This window comes from Myotis yumanensis, unplaced genomic scaffold (genome assembly GCF_028538775.1).
Source record: "Myotis yumanensis isolate MYYU_CA2020_CCGP unplaced genomic scaffold, mMyoYum1.0.hap1 SCAF_4, whole genome shotgun sequence".
NCBI lineage: Eukaryota > Metazoa > Chordata > Mammalia > Chiroptera > Vespertilionidae > Myotis > Myotis yumanensis.
Window position 1 is genome coordinate 67,634,588 of NW_027223755.1, and position 23,436 is coordinate 67,658,023.

Below are 23,436 nucleotides of genomic sequence, written 5' to 3' on the forward strand. Positions count from 1 at the left end.
TTTGAGAGAGCATGAGCTAGCAAAGGAGTTAAGTGACTCAGTACATGTCAGCGGCATATCCAGGTCTAAATTCAACTTGGCAATTAAGACACTGTCAATGACTGAGAAGCCTCACCTGAAACAATAGGATAAAAACCAAAACAGCCAATAAAACAACTCCTCAAAATGGATAGCATTCCCTTAACACAATTATATGTCTCCCGAGTATAAGGTTGTACATGGAAATGCATTTCTGAATGTGATTCTTCTGCTCATGTCACAATCAACGTCATTTACAATTCCAATCATCTCCTATGAATGATAGTAGATATATTCTAAACACTTGGCACTGAGTATTCAGAATTGTTCTTTTTGTCTCTTCTTATGACTCAATGAGCATTAAGTTGAACAAGTTTTTCTTTAAGTTTTTCTACATTTTTCCTGTGTAACCCTAGCAATATCTGTAATTTTTTGCTTTGAGATTATCACTTCCCCAAACATTGGTAGTCAAAACTAATTGGCAGGATCAAGTCTTTAGAAGACATTGTTAGTTAATGGCCTAGTCCATTTGAGCTGCTATAACAAAATAGCACAGACTGGGTAGCTTTTAAACAGCAGAAATCTATTTCTCACAGTTCTGGGGACTGGGGAGTCCAAGGTCCAGGCACCGGTCTGGTTGCCTTCTGGTGAAGGCCCTTTGCCTGGGTCACAGTCAGTGCCTTCTTGCTAGGTCTTCACTTGGTGGAAGGGGTTAGAGAGCTCTGTGAGGTCTCTCTTATAAGGGCATTAATCCCATTCATGAGGGCTCTACCTTCATGACCTAATCACTTTCCAAAGGTCCCACCTCCTAATACAATCACTTTTAGAGATTAGGATTTCAACATATGAATTTGGAGGGGAAGGATGACAAACATTCATATCATAGCACTTAATAATGTGAAGATGATGTCTATAACGTACAACCCATGTACACAAGGACAGCAAAGACCCATCCTACCTGAACTAGGTCTGCAACGCATTCTGCATCCTCTCCTCCAGATGTGTAATCTAATCTACATATTGTAGCTAGCAGATACCCAAAGATGCATTATAGTGGGTTTTGATTTAGAGTGAGTTTGGAATAAAATTGTTTGTGATCTTCAGACGGTGAGAAATCAGAAAATGAGGGAGGGGTTCCTGTATTTTTACCCAGCTCCCACAATTGCTCCCTAGTGAAGACTTGTCTGATATCTCTGGTATTTAAGAGAAAGTCAAATAGGTACATTAATTCATTATCTTCAGTTGCTTAATCTTTCTACAGACACACATATATGCACAAAGGATACATATTCAGTCTTGTGAATCTGTGAGTACTTCTACAGCATATAATATTTCCACAAGTAGGAAATCAATTTGAAATTTAAAAATTCAAATTCAGAATTCTATTGAGAGTGATTGCCTACTTGACAGTGAATAAAAAACAAAACCACCAGGAAAACCTGATGTCCAGTCATAAAAACCACATTTGTGTCTCAGGGAAAAGAACAGATTGTCAGAAGCCCTGATCTTCAGAAATCTCTCACTGATGGCTGAAATGGAAAATACAAAATCTCTGAAAGCCAGGAATCCACTCCACTGTATTGTCAGCTCATCAGAAAGCTCTGTGGTCAGACCATGTTGTGCCCCTCTCCAAAGAAAATTTTCAACATTTTAGAGTTGTCAGGTTATGAACATAACATTATGGGGCAATATTTTAAAATCTCATTTGAAAAATGTTTTTGTGTTTCACAAAAGTGAAGTTGAACACAGTAATTTAGGCACTAGAGTTAAAGGAAACACTACCTTCCTTCAGAACATCAGCTAGCATTCTCCAAAGTGCAGGAAGCAATGGATGAAGAAGCTTCACTTATGAATGGGCTGTGGTCCTGCAGACATTGTAGGCTTCAGATGTCTCCCTTCAATTCTCTCTTCCATGCCACCAACATCCTACTGGCCGCTAGGGGATGCTGCTCCCTTTCTAATATTTCTGCCCAGGCAGAAACAATTGATTCTTTTTCATCTGGGATTTACAGTAGCATAGCTGATATATTTAAGCAAAACTTTGCTAAAGGTACCAGGATAACAAAAGGGAGCTAATATTTAAAAGTAGTTAGTGAATGGATCAGAAAGCTTCTGGAAAGTCATGTTAATAGATTTGGACTTCTTCCCAAGGCAGTGCAGAACTATTAAAAAGTGGAAAGCAGCCTCAAACTGATTGTCAAACTGCAGTGGGAAGGCCAGAGAGGGTTGGGGGGCAGAAGGGAGGGGAGTAAGAGATCAACCGAAGGACTTGTATGCATGCATATAAGCATAACTAATGGACATAAGACACTGGGGGGTAAGAGAGTGCAGGGGATTGTCAAGGCGGGGGGGGGGGGGGGGAAGGACACATATGTAATACCATTTGTAATACTTATTATAATATTTTTTTAAAAAGAATTAAAAAAAAGTGGAAAGCATGAGAGAACCTAATTAGAGTGGTGTTGTAAAAGAGCATTCTAGTGCCATATCAAGGCTGCATTAGAGAGGTGGAAATATTTAAACAAGGAGACCAATTGCAAGACTGTTTACATTTTTAGTTTTTTGAGGAAACTCCATACTGTTCTCCACAGTGGCTGCACCAGTCTGCATTCCCACCAGCAGTGCACGACGAGTGTTCCTTTTTCTCCACATCCTCACCAGCACTTGTCGTTTGTTGATTCGTTGATGATAGCCATTCTGACAGGTGTGAGATGGTACCGCATTGTCGTTTTGATTTGCATCTCTCGGATAATTAGTGACTTTGAGCATGTTTTCATATGTCTCTTGGCCTTCCTTCTGTTTTCTTTTGAAAAGTATCTATTTAGGTTCGTTGCCCATTTTTTGATTGGGTTGTTTATCTTCCTTTTGTTAAGTTGTATGAGTTCCCTGTAAATGTTGGATATTAAACCCTTATTGGTGATAACATTGGCAAATATGTTCTCCCATGCAGTGGGCTTTCTTGTTGTTTTGTTGATGGTTTCTTTTGCTGTGCAAAAGCTTTTTATTTTGATGTAGCCCCATTTGTTTATTTTCTTTTTAGGTTCCATGCCCTAGGAGCGGTATTGGTGAAGAAATTGCTTCGGCATATGTCTGAGATTTTGCTGCCTGTGGATTCCTCTAGATCCCACTTCTAGAAATATATCCCAAGAAACTAGAAACACCAATCAGAAAGGATATATGCACCCCTATGTTCATAGCGGCACAACTCACCATAGCTAAGATTTGGAAACAGCCTAAGTGCCTATCAGCAGATGAGTGGATTAAAAAACTGTGGTACATCTACACAATGGAATACTACACTCCAGTAAAAAAGAAGGAATTCTTACCATTTGCAACACCATGGATGGAACTGGAGAGCATTATGCTAAGTGAAATAAGCCAGTCAGAGAAAGATAAATATCACATGATCTCACTCATTTATGGAATATAATGAACAACATAAACTGACGAACAAAAACAGATCCAGAAACAAAGAAGCATCGATCAGACTGTCAAACCTCAGAGGGAAGGTAGGGTTGGGTGGGGGTAAGGAGGAAAGATCAACCAAAGGACTTGTGTGCATGCATATAAGCCTAACCCAGTGGTTGGCAAACTGCAGCTCGTGAGCCACATGCGGCTCTTTGGCCCCTTGAGTTTGGCTCTTCCTAAGCCTTAGGAGTACCCTAATTAGGTTAATAACAGTGTACCTACCTATATAATTTAAGTTTAAAAAATGTGGCTCTCCAGTCAATGAAGGAAAAATACCACATGATCTCACTCATTCATGGATAATAAAGACCATTACAAACTTTTAAACAATAATAGATACAGAGGCAGAGCTGCCTGAAACTGATTGTCAAACTGCAGTGGGAAGGCCAGGGAGGGTTGGGGGGCAGGAGGGAGGGGGGTAAGAGATCGACCGAAGGACTTGTATGCATGCATATAAGCATAACTAATGGACATAAGACACTGGGGGGTAAGGGAAGCCAGGGGATTGTCAAGGGCGGGGGGCGGGGCGGGGCGGGGCGGGGGGGAAGGACACATATGTAATACCCTTTGTAATACTTTTAGCAATAAAAAAAAATTGACTCTCAAATGAAATTTCAATCGTTGTTCTGTTGATATTTGGCTCTTTTGACTAATGAGTTTGCCGACCACTGGCCTAACCAATGGACACAGACAACGGGGGAGTGAGGGCATGAGTGGGGGTGGGGGGTGGGGGATAAGGACACATATGTAATACCTTAATTAATAAAGAAATAAAAAAAAGAAAGAAAGACTGTTTACAGTAACCAGATAAAAGATGGTGGTAACCAGAACTAAATTGGTGTGTCTGTTGGTGGTTGACTAGCGCCTGTTGTGATGGCTGTAGGATGGAAGAGGATATGAGTAGGAGGTGAAAATATTGGTCTCTAGACGCACTGGTTCTCAACCTTCTGGCCCTTTAAATACAGTTCCTCATGTTGTGATCCAACCATAAAATTATTTTCATTGCTATTTCATAACTGTAATGTTGCTACTGTTATGAATTGTAATGTAAATATCTGATATGCAGGATGGTCTTAGGCGACCCCTGTGAAAGGGTCGTTCGACTGCCAAAGGGGTCGCGACCCACAGGTTGAGAACCACTGGAGAGTAAAGGACTAGAAGATGTGTGTGTGTGTGTGTGTGTGTGTGTGTTGTGGGTGGGGCAGAAAGAGAGATTAGATTGATTTTTCCTGAGGTTGAGAAAAAGTTTCCCTAACAGAGCCAAGTTACTCAGCTATTCAGATACATCTTGGTGATGCCAAAGAAACGAAAGCAGCCTACCAGTACAGACCAGAGGGCAATGATTTCTTGGATAAGGTGGCATTCTATAAACAACCATCTCTGTTTTCTAGGCATTGTGATAGGTGTTTGAAGTACCAAGAAATCAAGCATCCTTATTTTTATTGTAATTTCCTCCTTAAAAAAATCACACTATAAGACAGAGAACTGTCATCTCTTTGCTCCATTATTTTGCACATAAGTGGTGGTAAATAAATATTGGCTAAAAGGATGGATGAATGGAAAATAAGAATGATAATTGTTTGGATTTGGAACACCATTCGAAACTCAGCTCTTTTCTTTTGTATTGTTACATATAGCAGTCTTATTTTAACCCTGTGAAAATATTAGGGTTATATAGCATGCCACTTTCAAACAGCTATGTTTACTAGATGACCCTAATCACATATGATTTTTTTTTTCATTTAGAGTAATATTATCTTAGTTGAAAACAAAGTTACAATGAATAGTTCCAGATGGGTGGTCTGGACAGGAAGCAACTGGAGATGATATTAGTTCATTTGCATTGAGCTTAACTGGCAAGGCTTACAACATACAATGGTAGTGAGATCTGATAACAAAATGTCTTTTAGCTTAAGTTTGGCACTTGGAAAATAGCATCAGCTGCGGTCTTGCTGCATGTCTCTGAGCAGTCGTCTCATTTTATTGTTGTCATGTCTACTTCTTTAAATGTAGGAATCATCCTGGATTTCCCTGTATTCCTCAGTATTACTCTTAGTAATTAGATAGTGAGAAGGAACTCTGATAACTTCTATCTGGTACTTCTTGCCATAATTTTCCTTACTCCAGAGGTCAGGAGTCAACCAGGAAATGTTATCAATTGTTGCTGTACCAGTCCTATAGTCAGAAGTTGAGGAGACAACTACAGAATGTATCTTGGGCCCAACTGGATTTAGGATGATGCAGACTTGGATTAAAATCCCATTTATTACTTGGTCCCTGTCTGATTGGGGAATCATACTGATGTATGGAGTATCCAAGAATTTGTGTTAATTAATTAGTTTTGAATAACCCTCAAAGTCAGAATTATTTCTCCAAATGCATGATTTTCAAGGTAAATGGCCAAGATCCCTAGGAGAAAGGCTAGCAGGCTGATCATGGGAAAGACCTTTCTCAAAGATACCCAACATCTTGCCCAGCAGGTGTGGCTCAGCGATTGAGCTTCGACCCATAAAACAGGTCATGATTCAATTCCAAGTCAGGGCACGTGCCCAGGTTGTGGGCTCGATCCCCTGTAGGACGCAGGTGATCAATGATTCTCATCATTGATGTTTCTATATCTCTCTCCCTCTCCCTTCCTCTTTCTGAAATCAATAAAAAGATTTTTTAAAAAAGATAAACCAACAGCTTATTCAAAACATTCTAGGGTGGGGAATTGACTCAGGCCTGGAAATGGATGAAGACCATGGTTCTCTAAAGTGGACATTCAGGTCAGGTTTCTCCTAGCCTTTACTTCCCAGGAGTCTGTGACTATAATAAATTAAGTAGGACTTTACTACGTTGCTTATCAATTTTATTCCAGTGGATTACATGAATTAACCACAAATAGAAATCTCTGCATATTATAACCTATTCTAAGTCTGATTAGCAAAACAACTCTGCTTATTAAAATGAGCAGAACCTTATTTTTTAGGGCACTGTCTTTAAGGACCCTCCCAACATCACTGAGCTCAGCTCATTTTTATTCACCTTTTCCCACCAGCCTTCCCAGCTTACTAAGGACAGCTGGTAAAGCATGTTATAGTGGGGGCAGTGCTCTCTTCACCAATCTCATTATCATGGCAAGAGTGGCAGTCTTCAGGGCTGCAATGATGGAGAGAGGGTGTGTATGTGTGTGTGTGTGTGTGTGTGTGTGTGTGTGTGTGTGTGAGGGGACATGAATGCTTACGATATTGAATCCAACATGAATGTCTTCTGAAGTCTTTGAATTCATTCCCCAAACTCATGCAAAACAAATTGTTGCCTTTTGATAGCATTTAACACCATCATCCATTGCAGGTTGTATTTGCTAGTCCAGCCAACACACTTTTAGGATCAAGGTTGACTTCCTGAGCCAGCCCAAAGGATGACAGCACCTGCATCAAAATATAAACTGTCTTAAAATAGCTTCTTCAACTGAGCACTGTCAAAATCCATTTCCATTAATATTTTTCAAATTTTGTGTGCCATGAATTAGTAAAGTCCTTATAATGTAACTACTCTGTAGTGTTCCCTACTCTGGTTCTATACCCACACTGAGTTTGAACTCTGGTCACCAGTCAAGCCACAGTGAGACATAGGCGTGATTTGTTAGTTCTCTTCTCCAATGCAAGCAGTGGCCAAGTATTTCAAAAAATTTGGGGGGGGGCGGGTTCTGGATTCCCCAAGTCCTAAATACCAGGTATGTTCTGATAGTTGCTCTTCTAATTGCCAGGATACAAGTTTTTCTTGATCATTGTCCTAATTTACATAAAAGACATAGTGAGGTTGTGAATTCAACTAATCTATAATAATATAAGTGTAATATGCTAATTAGGCTGGACATTCTTCCTGATGTCCTTCCAGACAACCTTCCCGATGAAGCCAGGGCTGCGAGGGAAGCCCAGGTCCCAGGTGCCTGCTGGTGGCCGGAGGGAAGCCGGGTCCTGGGTACCAGAGGGAAGTCCGGGTGCCAGAGGGAAGCCGGTGCTGGCAGCTGGGGGAAGGAAGGCCTACTCTTGCACGAATTTTGTGCATTGGGCCTCGAGTAGTATACATAATAAGGCAGCCTAAGAATTAATCTCTAGATTTGGTTTTTAGTGATTTCAGGCTCCATTAATCATTGGAAAGGTTTTGAGTTTTGTACTGTGCTTTGAGGAAAAAATTTCAAGATTTGAATGTGCCTTTCTTTCACTTTATTATCTGGTGTCTATAAGAACAACTCTCTTGCCCAGCCAATGTGGTTTATTGGTTGAGCATTGACCCATGAACCAAGAGGTCCCTGGTTTGATTCCTGCTCAGGGCACATGCCTTGTTGCAGGCTCAATTCCCAGTAGGGGGCATGCAGGAGGCAGCTGATGGATATCTCTCATCGATATTTCTATCTCTCTATCCCTCTTCTTTCCTCTCCCTCTAAAATCATTAAAAGCGTATAAACATAGTATATACATTTTAAAAATAACAACTCTCCTGCCTAGTTCTGTGAACACAGATGAAGATTAGCCAAGGGCTGTGACTGCACAACCTGGAGTCTGAACTTTTATCCCTGCCTGATTTTTTAGGGAATATGTATGGAATACACGACAATAACCATTTGCATTGGCAGGGGGCTTGTTATTAAAAACAGACGAATAAAATGCTATGTTATTGGGCGTATTGATATTTATGCTGATTACATGTGAGCTTTGGACTGGTCTCCAGAGGTCCTGACAAAATGATGACAGGCCGTTGTTCTGAGAATACAGATCCTCAGATATTGTGATAGCATATGCTCAGCAGTTCACCTGATGATTGCTCTTCTTCGACTCATCTTAGCATATGACACACATTTAATTCTGATAACTAGTGACTCATACTTTACACTGATGATAGCATATTAAATTTCTGTGACTTACATGGTTTAAATCTGATCCCCATCAAGAAAAAGCACAGATAATCACTTCAGAATATTAATATGATTAGACAGCTACACACTGTCCTTCCTGAATAGATAGAAGAAAATTCTGTTTGTTGGTCATGCCCAGATGGCTCATTAGCTATTTAGACAAATATAAACGTATTACCATGGTGTTGACTAAACAAGAAGAAAAACATTCACCAGTAACTAGACAAATGTTATATACAATATTGAGTATTCATATTTCATATCTTATGTATTTACTTAATTCAGATGAAGAATAGGGTAAACTTTTGTTTTGAGGTTATATTATTTTTTTTAAAATATATTTTATTGATTTTTTACAGAGAGGAAGGGAGAGGGACAGAGAGTCAGAAACATCGATGAGAGAGAAACATCGATCAGCTGCCTCCTGCACACCCCCCACTGGGGATGTGCCCGCAACCCAGGTACATGCCCTTGACCGGAATCGAACCCGGGACCCTTCAGTCCACAGGCCGACGCTCTATCCACTGAGCCAAACCAGTTTCAGCGAGGCTATATTATTTGTAATGAAAATAACCCATTCCTGAAGGTACATGGGATGAAGTAGTTAATCTTACGAGTGGGTGAATTTACTGAGGTTTCCTAATGTTAAACTAAAATAAGTTTTTAAGTTGTTTTTAAAATTGGGTGGGGGATACGGATTCTGATCTAGGTTCTACCATACATATGTATATGTCTGATTTGAAAATTCACTTCAGAAATAGGACAGGGAAAAACAAGAAGACGGACAAAACAGTGTGCCAAAGGTAAAGATGATAGTGAAAAGGTGAGTGTCCAGATAGTAATCTTACATGACATACAGTAATCTTATTACACATTACTACACAGGAATGAAAGATAACATATTGTTTTTATATAACTCTGGTCTCATTAATGATAATGTTTTTTATATGGTGTTATATAATACTGTGTTTTCTCTAAGCTCACACATGATACTTTATACTTATAAAAAAAACCCATGTACAGTGAACATACAGACTAGCTCAGGGGACAGAAATCAAACCAGTAAGCTCTCTTTTTTTTTCTTTTTAAAATTTATTGATTGATTTTAGAGAGACAGAATGAAGGAAGGGGGGGGGAGAGAGAGAGAGAGAGAGAGAGAGAGAGAGACTTGCTGTTCTACTCATTTATGCATTTATTGGTTGATTCTTGTATGTGCCCTGTCTGGGGATCAAACCTGCAATCTTGGCTTATCGGGGATGATGCTTTAATCAACTGAGCTACCTGGCCAGGACCAAGAAGCTTTCTGAGGAACTGTGGTCACAATGTGAGGTCCAACCACAAAATAGGATGGGAGCTAGAAAGAATGGGGCGGATTGTAAATATTTTGGGAATGTGGTATGAAGAATTAAGTTGGATATGTATGAGGGGCAACTATGAAGTGACATGCCAGATCTAACTCATGTACCGAACATAACTGTGTTCCCCTCCATCCTCAAAGTTATGTAGCCTAAGGAACTAACGATCCAGGCTGCAAAAGATTCTTTTGGGTTCCTCCTTTGTTATTGCTGAACGCATATTCTTCAGAATAAAGGGCTTGGAAATATTTTAGATTTAAAGAAGAAGATGATTTTAAGAAATAACCAAACATCTTTGGAATGTGAATAATTTAGCTGGGTATTGCTATTTTTAAATTTTTAAAAATATATTTTTTTATTAATTTCCGAGAGAGGAGGGAAAGGGAGAAAGAGAAACATCAGTGATGAGAGAGAATCATTGATTGGCTGCCTCCTGCCTGCCTCCTACTGGTGATTGAGCCCTAACTTAGGCATGTGCCCTGACTGGGAATCAAACTGTGATCTCCTAGTACATGGATCGACACTCAACCACTGAGTAACAGCAGCTGGGTGGAATTGGTATTTTTTTTTAGAGGAAGAAGGTGAAAGAGAAAGGTGATTATAAAATAATGAAGCTTATTTTCTTACATATCTTTTTTATTTTTTGTTAATCCTCACCTGAGGATATTTTTTTTTTATTGCTTTTCAGAGAGTGGAAGCGAGAGAGGGAAGGGAAAGGAGAGAGAAACATCCATGTGAGAGAGACACATTGATTGGTTGCCTCCTGCACATGCCCTGATCTGGGCCAGGTATGTGTCCTTGACCGGGAATCAAACCTGAGACCCTTAGGTTCGCTCTAACCACTATACAACACCGGCCAGGGCCATATCTTTGGTAAATTTATTTAAAAACTGGAGGCCCGGTACATGAAATTTCATGCCCTGGGTGGGGGGAGGAGGGTGCTTCAGCCTGGCCTGCGCCCTCTCGTAGTCCGGGACCCCTCTCCTTACTGTCTGCCTGCAGTGGAGGTGGGAGAGGCTCCTGCCACCGCCACTGCCACCGCGCCTGCCAGCCATGAGCCCAGCTTCTGGCTCAGCAGCACTCCTCTGGGGGAGCGCACTGACCACCAGGGGGAAGCTCCTGCATTGAGCGTCTGCTCCCTGGCGGTCAGTGCTCGTCATAGTGACCGGTCATTCCACCATTCGGTAGATTTGCATATTAGGGTTTTATTATGTAGGATAATTACATTTTAGTGCCCATCTACTAAAAATTTACATTTATATAACATAACCAAGTTGTTCTTAAAACAGGAAATGTAACTACTTTCAATTTGGACTATAGGTTTTACATGATTGATTGATATGAAATATGTCCATGTCAACTCTGGGGATGGATAAAAATCATAGGGAAGTCCCACTGGTATGGCTCAGTGGTAGAGCATCGGCCTATAAACCAGGAGGTCACGATTCAATTTCCGGGCAAGGCACATGCCTGGGTTGTGGGCTTGATCCTGTGTGGGGCGTGCAGCCAATCTATGATTCTCTCTCATCATCAATGTTTCTCTCTCTCTCTCTCTCTCTCTCTCTCTCCCCTTTCTCTTCTTCTCTGAAATCAATAAAAAAATATATTTTTGAAAATCATAAGGAAACACAATACAGGAATAAAGCATAAATTGGTGTAAACATCCATAACGAATGGTAGCTTTAATTGCATCAAACTAGTGAAAATGTAAAAAGGAGCTGGCACAAATCAGCTCTTGGTACAGGATACATGAGCTCTACCCACAGATAGAGCTGCCACTTACAGCACTTACTGTGTACTAGACACTCAGTTGTGTTACACGCATTATATTGCCTCTTTCTAGGGCAGTCCTTTCACGTGCTTATTAGCATTGCCACTTTTAATAAAGGGAGGTTTAGAGAGATTAAGTTAACTAAGGTCACAGAGCTTATTAATGGCAAAGCCAGTTTTTGAAACCATGTTTGTCTAACACCAGGTTCTGCACTCTTAATTCTTTAAATATTTTAAAAATGATTTCTTAAAAAGTAAACAAAGAGTTGCTCTGCTTGCACTGAAATCATTACACTGATAGTCTGTTCCTTGGCCGAAAGTTATGCGCAGGCACAACTCTTTCAGACTTATACACATGCCCGCCTCATGTGGCTGGAAGAATCCCTTCTCTCTTGCATTTTATCTTTTTTTTTTTTTAATCATTGGTGTTCCTTTATTGCCCTTCCATCAGATTCTGCCTCAGCCTAGCTATTCCCACCGCTTTCAACACAGTCCCACCCTTACTTCTCTCCTTTCCTAAAGAGAAAGGCTTTGGGGGGGGGGGCGGGGGAGAAGAGGAAGAGAACCTCCACCCGCAGTGTCCTCTTCTCCCCAGTCCCAGGCTACACATGCACCTAGCTTGGTAGGAAACTTCTGGTTTCCCCAGCAGCCTTCTTGCCTCAGTCCCAAAGCCCTTCCCCAGCCCATACACAGAGATGCTCTCGGTCTAGTTTTCCTCTGAATTGCAGCTTACCCTCTTCCTTTACGTCCTCTGAGGCATACTTTCCCCATCTGTTTTCTTTTCTTAACAAGGTTAGAAGGAGGAGACACAAAGACAGGGGTGCAGAAGGAAACCTTTGCTACATTTAGGTGGTTTCTAGGTTATTCCCAGATCTAAATAAGCCTTGTTAAAAGAGTATTCTGTAAGTGAGACTGCTCATCTGATACTGCCCCCTCTGATCCTGTCCACATTCCCAGTGTTCTGGGGAGAGGGGGTGGGGTTGGGGTTCTCCAACTCCAGAATTCATTAATATATCAACAGGGCTTGTGAGAAACAACTAGATCCACAGTATGGCATGAGAACTAATTTAACCATAATTATCTCTCTCTATAAAAGCCTAAGTGACCATTACGACTGAACAACCGGAACGACCGGTCGACCGGTCCCTATGATGCGCACTGACCGCCAGGGGACAGACACTCAATGTAGGAGCTGCCGCCTGGTGGTCAGTGTGCTCCCACAGCAGGAGTGCCGCTCAGCCAGAAGCTGGGCTCATGGCTTGAGAGCACAGCTGCAGCCGTGGGAGCCTCCCCCACCTCCACGGCAGCGCTACCGAGCGGTGGTGGTGGTGGCAGGCGCAGGGGCCAGGGTGAGCGACAGCGGAGCGGCACCCGGCCCCAGCTGGGGCTCTTCCCCTGCTGCCTGCCATATCCCTCAGGAGGATGTTGGACTGCTGGGTTTCGACTTGACCTATGGGGGATCGGGCCAAAACTCGGCAGTCCGATATCCCCCCCAGGGCTCCTGGATTACGAGAGGGCACAGGTCAGGCTGAGGGACCCCACCTGAGCACGAATCTGTGCACCAAGCCTCTAGTATATAATAAACAAATGCTACACAATGCTGCTAACATTAATTTCAAATTCCTTTATCAATAAAATTTGTTTTAAATATGCCCTAGGCTAAGAATGGTTAAGAGTCTCTGCTTTGCTTTAGTCTAAATGTCTCTTCTCTAATGTGTTCTCCTAATTCTGCTTATATTTTCTTTCTTTCTTCTTTCTATTTTTTTTTTAATGATACTGGTTGTTCCTGTTTCATGCTGGGATGTCACGCCTGTCTATGTCTGAAACAGTGTCACTAATCAGTAAATTATCTTTATCTGCAATTGCTTAAAGTTCAGATTTTAAACCACATAGTCATTATATAGAGTTGCCAATGTTTATTTTCAATATGCTCATGAAGATGCCTGGCACTAGGTACTTTTTATTCCAGGAACAGTGTCAGGAGCCCATTGAAATCAACTGGTGGGTGTGAGGGTGGGGAGAGGCAATTTAATAGAAGGATACAGGGGCAGTTTGTGGTCCCTAAGGGCAGGAAATACAGCTAGGCTTCTTCAGTGGGGACTAGAACTAGGAACTGGGAAGTTATGAACCAAACGTATTCTGCCCACTTGCACACAATCTCTTGTTTCTGTTTCTCTATGTGCAAATGTTCCGTTTTCCCTCTTCCAGGCTGGCTTCTTTTGGTTTTCCCAGCACACGGCCACCTCACCAGCCCCCAAGTTGTAAGGCCCTTCCAATTCATGTTTTCACTGAAGATTTGGAGTCTCTACGTCCCAAATCCATATTTATAAGGAAGTGAACAGATTGATCAGGGGAATCAGGTTTCCACTCTGGGCCCAATGAACTCAGGGTGTAGACCAACATGGGAGTCAGATTTCTGAGAAGGAGGTGAAGGAGGGTTTTTTAAGGAGGGGCCTTGGGATTGGGGAACCATGGCTTCTCTTTGAGACACATGGCTTCTTTCTGATGATACGGTGGTGATGCAGTTCCTGCTATCACTTCTTTTGGACTCCTCTGTCTTTTGTGCTTCTGTACCCTTTGTTAGGACAAAGAATTTTCTGACCAAGCTGCAAACTGATCAGCCACTGGGCTTAATAATGGACTCCAGGACATGTCCCTGGTGTTGCCATTAAGTCTCAACAATGTAGCTGTTTAACCATGGTTTCCTCTTGCTTCAGAGACAGAAGAGTAGAAGCAAAGAGGGGATACCCAAGCCTCTTTTTTCTGGAGTCAAGATGAAAGGAAACAGCAGTTATAAGAAGATATTTGTGTCTCACCCCTTATTCTAGATTGTAATCTCCTATTAGGATTTAAATTATACCTCAGGGGAGCTCTCTCCCCCATGCAGTCGAAGTTAGAAATCAGTCAATTAATAAAGAAAACAAAGGAAATTATTAAAAAATGCACACATACCTTAAACATTTTATTTTAATTTAAATTATGATTAATCATTTGCAAATCTTTTTTGAAAAATATAGAATCATTGCTTGGTATTCTGATTCACATTTCTTGCCTAAATCACATTCATTTTCTATGACCTTTGAATTTGATTTAAAGTGGAATGAATATTTACAGACTCTTATGAAGCAGAGTTTGTGCAAAACACTAGCTCTTTACTACTTTTTCTCCTTTCAAGAACATTTTTCTTAGTGAGTTGTCTTCACTTGCTAAAAGATTCAATTCAGTTTTCATAAAAATAACAATTTTTTTTTCATTTTGCCCTTGCAATTCATTGGTAAATATAATAACTAATTAAAATATCTAAATAGAGTGACAAGTAAAACTGGCATAAACAGGTGTGGGAGCAAACCCAGCAGTCTCTTGGTGAGGCTACAACTCAGCTGGTGAGTGTGAAGCGGCACTGTAGTTGGGGGCGTGGCTTTGCAAACTTGAGTGAACCGAAGAGTCTCCTGGAGAGATTGCTAAAACACAGATTGCAGAATTTTAGCCCACCTGGTCTTGCATTTCTTGCAAATTATCAGAAGATAATTCTGATAATTTCTTGTCTGGGGCAGGGTAGGGTGGGGTTGTAGAGAGTGACCTGGTAGTCAGCCTAGGCAACAGTGTAGATTTTTCAGAGTGATTGGAGAATGCCTGATAACCCAGTAGGTGGATTAAATAAAGTCTGACTATAACAGCTATCAAGTTGCTTATCAAGGGATTCTGTGCACAGCTGTAGAGGCTCAGTTGCCCTGGACTATGTTCCTGTCTCTCTGAGTAAATGATTGTGTGATCTGGGACGGTTACTTAACTTCAACAATCCCCCAGATTACTTAACTTCAATAATCCTCAGTTTACTTGTCTGTGCAGAACGGGTATGATAATTTTTTCCCCAGAGACAAAGGATTTTATTACTCATTTGCACAGCAAGCAGCATGAGCATCGACATGTTTGTGTTCTCCTTTGCCACCAAGTCTCATAAAGGGGCACAATATGGGCCAGGTGGATACTACGCTCACAGTGGATTTGTGCTGCAGCTGAGGAACGCTGAGCTTGGAGAATCCACTGCTTTTCTAGCAAGTGATAAATAACGCTGCTCTTGATCTAGAGCAGTGGTTCTCATCCTTCCTAGTGCTGCGGCCCTTTAATACAGTTCCTCATGTTGTGGTGGCCCCCAATTTCATTGTTACAAATTGAACATAATGAAAGCATAGTGATTAATCACAAAAACAATATGTAATGATATATGTGTTTTCCGATGGTCTTAGGCGGCCCCTGTGGAAGGGTCGTTCGACCCCCAAAGGGGTCGCGACCCACAGGTTGGGAACCGCTGCTCTAGAGGAAGACATTAGCTTATTTCTCAAGTTTACCAGCTATATAAAATAATGCTGAGAAATAGCCCCAGTAAAAGAATGGACAGGGTTGGCACACTCAGCAAAAAGGGCACTGTACAGAGTGCAGATATGCTGCAGCCGAGCATATTCACATCTTACAACTTGATGCCCATTGCCAAGTTGCCATTCAACAAACTGGTACCAAGTTATAGTCCTACCAAGACTGCATAAGAGGGCCCATTTCTCTCCATTCTTCCTACCAACTTTTTAGTCTTTGCTAATTTTGTAGGCAAAAGGTAAATTCTCATTTCATTTGTGGCTCTTTTATCAACAGTGGATTTGAATATCTTTTCATATTTACCGGTCATTTGTATCTCTACTGGGATAAATTGCACGTGCTTGTTTTCTTAAGACTAGTTGGTTTGGTTCTTCTTTTTCTTCCAGGAAAAATGCATCCTAGACCATCATTTGTAAGTATTGAGCATTGAGCTATAAAAACAACTCTGGATCTGCCTTTGGGCTTCCCCAGAGGAGTTGGGGAAAGAAACCACACTCTAATAAAAAGTGACTTACAATGCCAGCCTCTGAATGCTAAAGATCAAAGGTGTAATATAATCATTTATTCACTCAGCATTAACAGAGCCCCTTCCAGTACCAGGTGTTTCTCCAGGCACTGGAGATATAAGACTCAGACATAGCCACCAACCTAAGTCACTCACAGTCTATGGAAAACAGGCAAGTAGAATAGAGTGAGGAGAGCTATGATAATAAAGATGTACATAGGGTGCTGTGACAGCAAATTAGGAGATAACTTTTATCTTTTATAACAGAAGATAGTTTTTATCTTTTGTATGTAAAGATAATATATAAGAAAGTATTATATAAATGTGATACTCTAAACATATACCTCATATATTTTTATTTTTTACCCTATTAATTTTTGTTTATACTTGGGTTTGGGTTTGAAGATTCCTGGTAGGAGGTCAGAGGGAGGGAGAAGAGGAGATCTGAGATATTTATTTCCCTATCTCCCTTCAGGGATGCCATGGGCTGGGGACAGCATCTCTTGCTCAAAGGTCTTTTATCTTATCAGCTGACTCTCTAACCAGCGACTGCTCCCTTTCACTGCCTCTTCAAGTATGTAACTCTATAGTTTATAGTCCCGGAGGGTTGTACTACTCTTTGTGGTTTGCCTTATTCTGCATGCATTTTTATAAATAGTCATTTTGTAAAACTCTCTTCAAATTACCCAATTTGAGTATGCCATCGTTTTTCTGCTGGGACTTTGATGGGCTTAGTAATGGGTACTGTAAGTGGCCCTAGGAAACCAACCAGAATCTCTAAAATGGGATCAGATCAGTATTTAAAGAGAATAGAGGAAATAGGGCTGTGGGTCGTCCTTGATATACAGTAGTATCACAATTACTCAAACTGTCACTGGTGATGACATGGAAGAGCAAGATACTAGTAAAATGAATGTCAGAATTCAAAAAAATTTTAAGTATCATTTTAAATAACTAAACCAATCAAATATCCAGAAATAAACTCTGGGGAAAAAATAAAACATCAATGGGAAATTTAAAGCAGGCCTAAAGAAATGGAGAGAGATAGCATTTTTATAATTGGAAGAGTCAATATTGATTAAATGTCAATTCTATTCAAATTTTTCTATAGACTCTATGTAATCCCAATCAAAATCCCAGCAGGTTTTTCATTGTGGAAATTGACAAACTGATTTAAAAATTCACATGGTGCCCAGCCAGTGTGGCTCTGTGGTTGAGCATTGACCTATGAACCAGGAGTTCACAGTTTGATTTCCAGTCAGGGCACATGCCCGGGTTGCAGGCTTGATCCCTAGCGTGGGGCGTACAGGAGGCAGCCGATCAATGATTCTCTCTTATCGTTGATGTTTCTATCTCTCTCTCCCTCTCCCTTCCTCTCTGAAATCAATAAAACTGTATATTTTTAAAAAGAAAAATGAATAGCAGAAATGAATTAGGAGCTACTGAAGAGGAAGGAACAGAGCACCGAAAGGACCAGTCTTACGAAATGGACCAGGAAGCATCCATCATGTGGCAATCTCTAGAGTGGCTGTTTAGTTCCGGAGTTGCAGTTAGACCACTGGAGCTACAGCTTTATCAGGGGCTGTGCTTCTTTTCTCCATGACGACTGTTGGTTGAGACTGTTTCATGCCTACCCTCATGTCCACGTGAATTCTTGCAATAGAATCTTATCACCAGGGGACATTTAAACTTGTCTCGAATTCTTTCAACCTGTTGTGTTTACTGGGCCGATATTGCTTTCCTCTTCTGTTGCTAACAGCATGCCATTTAGGCTTCTGGAAACCATTTCTCACACAATCCAATTACATCCGGTTTCGTTGCCTGAGATGCTGCTGCAGTCCCCACAGTTCTACATTTGGCGCATGAGCCAGGCATGGTTAAGTATAGCAGCCCTTTTCCATATGCTTGCTGGCTGCTTGCGTATCTTCTTTTATGAACTGTTTGGTACAGGGACGGGCACCTGCCCAACCAGGCCCATCAATGTGATTTCCATGACCTTTCCTGAAATCACTGGGAAGAAGGCAATCTGTTTCCTTGAGGTCACCAGCTGGTTGAATTAAGCCTGGAGTTGCTGATGACCATCTTTCCGAACTCAATGGGAAGAGTGACTGGCCTGAGGATAAAGCCAACATAGAGGAAAGCAGAGCAGAGGAGGAGAATGAGAGAAGGTGTAAGAGAGATGCTAACAATTTTTTGGAGGTCTTGAATCCAGCATTGGCTGAACTCATAACCAAGTGCCTTCCACACTTGCAACCCAAATTGTCCCAATAGCAACAGTTGACCAAAATAAAAACCTATCTCAAATATTAAAAAAATATATCATGGCCTTCAGTATCCCACAGGGTCTCCACATAGGTTTTTTCTTACTATTTTTTTTTTTATATTTTATTGATTTTTTACAGAGAGGAAGGGAGAGAGATAGAGAGTTAGAAACATCGATGAGAGAGAAACATCGACCAGCTGCCTCCTGCACATCTCCCACTGGGCATGTACCCGCAACCCAGGTACATGCCCTTGACCGGAATCGAACCTGGGACCTTTCAGTCCGCAGGCCGACGCTCTATCCACTGAGCCAAACCGGTTTCGGCTCTTACTATTACACTTACTTTTTTCCTTTCAAATTAGTGCTTAAAATAGGTTTCTATTTTATATGCATCAACATGTACAAATTTTTTTTTCTAATTGTATGAGTTTTTATTGGAAATTTTAGAAGATTCAGCCGAAGGCTTAAGTTTAAATTTGGACATGAGTACAATAATTTGGCAGAACCCATGTACATTCAATAGTTGTAATACAAAGATAGTTTCCCTTAAAAATTGTTCTCTCTTTTGTAAATGTCCTAGAGAAATATAGTAGCTTTCTGTTCACACTTTGCAAGTAAAAAGGGTGGATCGTTCCATTACTGACATATTTTTTAAAAAAAATGTTCTCTCTTCCTTAGGGGCTCCTAGGCATAGGCTGCTAAAAGGAGATTTACAATTTCTAGCCCAGTCAAAATGCTCAGAAAGATCAGGGCCTTTAGAAACTGTTCTGAGCTCTTATGTTTTTTTCAAATACTTGGAATTCAACCCTTTTGAGTGTTGCCCTCAATTTCCACACAGAATCCATGAGTAAAGGAAATAAAAACTAAGCAACACCAACAGAGCCAGCAAAATAAGTGCTGAGCTAATCTCCATTTCGCCCTGTGATCTGCTCCCAGGCCCAGTCCTTGCCCAACGGCTCCCTGTGTGCCCTCTCTCATGAGTGTGCTCTCATCCAGAGAAAAGCCCGCATTCCTACACCATACGTGCCAAGAGGGTTCTCTGGTGCTTTCAGAGGACATAATGTGGTACTAAGAAAGCTTGCAGTTTTCATTGGCATGGTTTTCAGTTCCTGTTTTAGTAGAATGAATTCTGACAGCAGAAATTTCTTTTAGGTAATGCTAATCTAGTTCATCAGATTAACTTTGGAACTGGCAGATGACTGGATTAGTCTTCCTTCTACATTAGAGTCTTAACTAACGAAATGTACAGCTCCCTGAAGGAGGCTATTCAAACAACAATCCTGCAGTCCCCACACACAAATTCTCTCACAATGGCTTTAATGGGTCTTGTGTATAGATTTGGCCTTTCTGACTGGACTAAGCAAGATACGATCCCATTTTAAGAGATGCTGAAAGCACACCACTTTTCAGCAAACAGGCAATAGGAGTATTTCTTTTTGGCTTGCTGCCTTGTTTGTTTTCTTTGTAAACACTGAGAGTGTGACATCAATGTAAAGCAATATGCCCAATCAGATTTACAAATATTTAAGTACTGGAATAAAATTCAGATAAGACCACATCTAAAGTTCTCTAAAGAACTGAAAAACGAGAAACATACCTATCTCCTACCAGGAGTATCTAGAATTTAATACTTGCAAGTAACTTTTGCTAAGAACACTTTTCCCCCCTCATTTTATTAATGCTCCTCATATCTCTGGTGCCTAGTATAAATTTGTCTTGAATAAGTGAACAAATGAATGAATAAATTCTAGTTCATCATGAAAATTTTATTTCTTTTAAAATTATACTCTGGCATTTAAAACAAACTTTTCATCATTCATACAATTTTAACAACTCTGGTGTCAAATACTTTGCAATTAAACTTTTGCTGCTTGAGGTCAAAAGTAGAAACCTTTGGTTAATTGATCACTTATTCAGATGTCTTCCTTTTAAGAAACTGCTCCTTTCTTAGAGTTTGTCCAAAAACATAAAGAGTGGCAACTGAAAAGGAAAATACAATATTCATCTTCTTTCTTAGGATTAGCCAGTAATTGCATAGAATGAGAGAATTCCCCTGTTCACTAATTTGTGAAACTCATATGGATGGATAAACAGTTCTGTGTAAGATGCTGATCTGCCAAATCAAATCAGACACAGAGTGTCAAATTAGAGGCAAAACTCCACTTCGCTGGAGGGACAATGTATTCTGAAGAAAGAGAGCAAAAGTTTTCAGAGTTTTTAGATTACTCTGCACACCACATCCAATGTACTTTCTGCTATAATTTATCTCATTTACTCCACTGGGAATTTTTAATATAGAAAGGAAACTCTTTTCAAGCACTTCCAAGTTATTTGTTTAATCATCTGTCTCTTTTGCATAGTGATTGCCTTTTAGAGTGAGGATTACGCCTATGAGAGAGAGAGAGAGAGAGAGAGAGAGAGAGAGTGTGTGTGTGTGTGTGTGTGTGTGTGTGTGTGTGTTTCAATTGAGGCATGTTTGCTCGATTTTAGAGCAGCATTCCTGGCTTTAACTGTTTCAGTAACTTCCAAAATCTACAAGATTTTTTAAGAGCTCAACTTTTGCTAGCAGGCACCTGACACACTGTCTTTTTTGCCTTTTTTTTTTAAAAAAAAGCCGTGGCTGGTGTACTCAGTGGTTAGAGCACTGGCCTACATCAAAGGGCTGTGGGTTTGATTCCTGGTCAAGGGCATGTACCTGGGTTGTGGTTCAATCCTCGGGTCTGATTGGGCATGTGCAGGAGGCAACCAATCAATGTGTCTCTTTCACATCGATGTTTTTTTCTCTCTCTTTCATCTCCCCCTCCCTCCTTTCCACTCTATGTAGAGACAATGGGAAAGTATCTTCTGGTAAGGATTAACAAAAACTTTTTTAAAAAAAGACTCCTGGGCGCACCATTCTATCAGGATTTAGAGTTATGTTTTGGTCTATTTGAGGCATCAGTGTCAAACCCTGTGGAGGCATTCAACTGGTCCCTTTGCTCCTATGCCACTAACTCAGTGTTTTCTCTTACCCATCCTCTATAGAGGCTCTAATTCTTATACACAATGAGTGATTTATGGTTTTTATCTCATGTAAATTATGACTTCATTTAAAAAAATTAAAATGACTTTTATAAAATATTAAAGTGTTTTCTTCTTCACCACAGCTTTTTTACTGTCATATTCTGGCCTTCTGGTCACCCTCCAATGAGGTCCATGTACTTGACTCAGTCTTCTTCATTGCTAGCTGGTCACATCCTGAAACATCTGACTGCCCATCACCAATTAAATATCCTAAATTCGGAGTTCCTTGACCTTCGTCAATGCCAGTCTACAGTCCACAAAAAACAACTCTCATGGGCAACACTCTCTGGACCATGTCATAATTTAAAGTTCATCTTCCACTGATATCCTAAACATTAATAGTGTACCCAACCTCTTATTCTTCTAGCTCACTCTTTTGCTCTCAATATATCTAATCTTATTCATGTCCAGTTATTTGAGCTACATTCTTTTCTTCCAATTTACCACCTCCCATTAGATGACATTTTTGGCCCATCACTGTATTTGCTATTTAACTGGACTCACAAAATCACAGCCCAGGATCCATGCCATCATACTTTTCTTATTTGCTCCTACTCCTAGGTGGGTGGATATGGTGGACAAGATTGTTCAACATTATAAATGAAAAACACTGGTACTTCATGGTCTCCAATCACAATGCTAATCCCTCTCCTACCTCTGGCCTCAATTAGCAGATGGCTTTGTTCCTGACTTTATTGAGAAAATCCAAGTCATTGCACCATCATGATCTCAACTGACTATCCTTGCCAACTACAAGTGCATTTAACCTGTATCCCCACCTCTCTCCTTTCATGCTGTTTCAATAAAAGAGATGTCCTTCTCCCTGAAAAATGAGCTATCGCTCCACTTTAGTTTTTTATCTTGTCCCATCACTCATCTTTTTCTCTTAACTTGCGGGCTGCTCTAGGTCATTCTTTCTGAACACATTCTTACTTTGCACCACATTCCTACCTGCTTCTTTCTTGAGAAATGCTTCTGCCCACCTCTTGCCCCCATCTCCTTAGGTAGCTCAACATCACTACATACCAGTCTCAGCTGATTCTCAAGGAAACTTTCCTAGATCAGCATTGGGAATAAGTGGAAGGTGAGACCCCCAAGGACCTGAGTATTCATTCAGAGAAGTGTTCAAGCTTTTCTTTCTGAGACAATGGAATGAATGAGGTTGTTGTTCAAAACAATGGAGAGAAGAAAACCAAGAACAGAGAGAAGAGGAGAATCAAGAGGAGTGCTGGTGAAAGTCTAAAATTGAGGGAGGGGGAAGGAAGAAGGAGAAGAGAGAGAGGGAAGTGAAGAATATTTTAAAAATGGAAAATCTATTCCTTTATTTGACAGTGTTTATGTTACTGTCATTTCACTCCTCCTCCATCTTCCCACACATCTTCACAAAACATCTTTCTGAGGTGATTTTGTTGTTGATGTTGGGATTTAAAGAGGAGACTGAGGTACTGTGATGCAATACAAAGACCTCTTATGTGGAAGAGATAATAAAACAATCCTAAAATTTATAGAAATTATATGAAGAGCTTTGGAAACTTGCAGACATTATGAGAAGAGCTTTGAACTTCCATGTGATTTGGCTTCAACTCAAAACTTTATCATATTTTTTTTTCTGTAAGGATAGGAGGAAGGCCCTGCTGACACTTGGTTATATGTTATATGCCCAAGTAGATAAATGGCAATCCATGTGCAGTTGCAAAGCAGTGATTCTCAAAATAAGATTTGC

The 23,436-nt window shown here is 40.6% G+C and overlaps 1 pseudogene; it reads left to right on the plus strand.

Moving 5' to 3' along the window:
- Window positions 1-19,159: 19,159 nt before the first annotated feature.
- On the plus strand, window positions 19,160-19,298 carry LOC139009658 (small Cajal body-specific RNA 24; annotated as a pseudogene).
- Window positions 19,299-23,436: the final 4,138 nt, after the last annotated feature.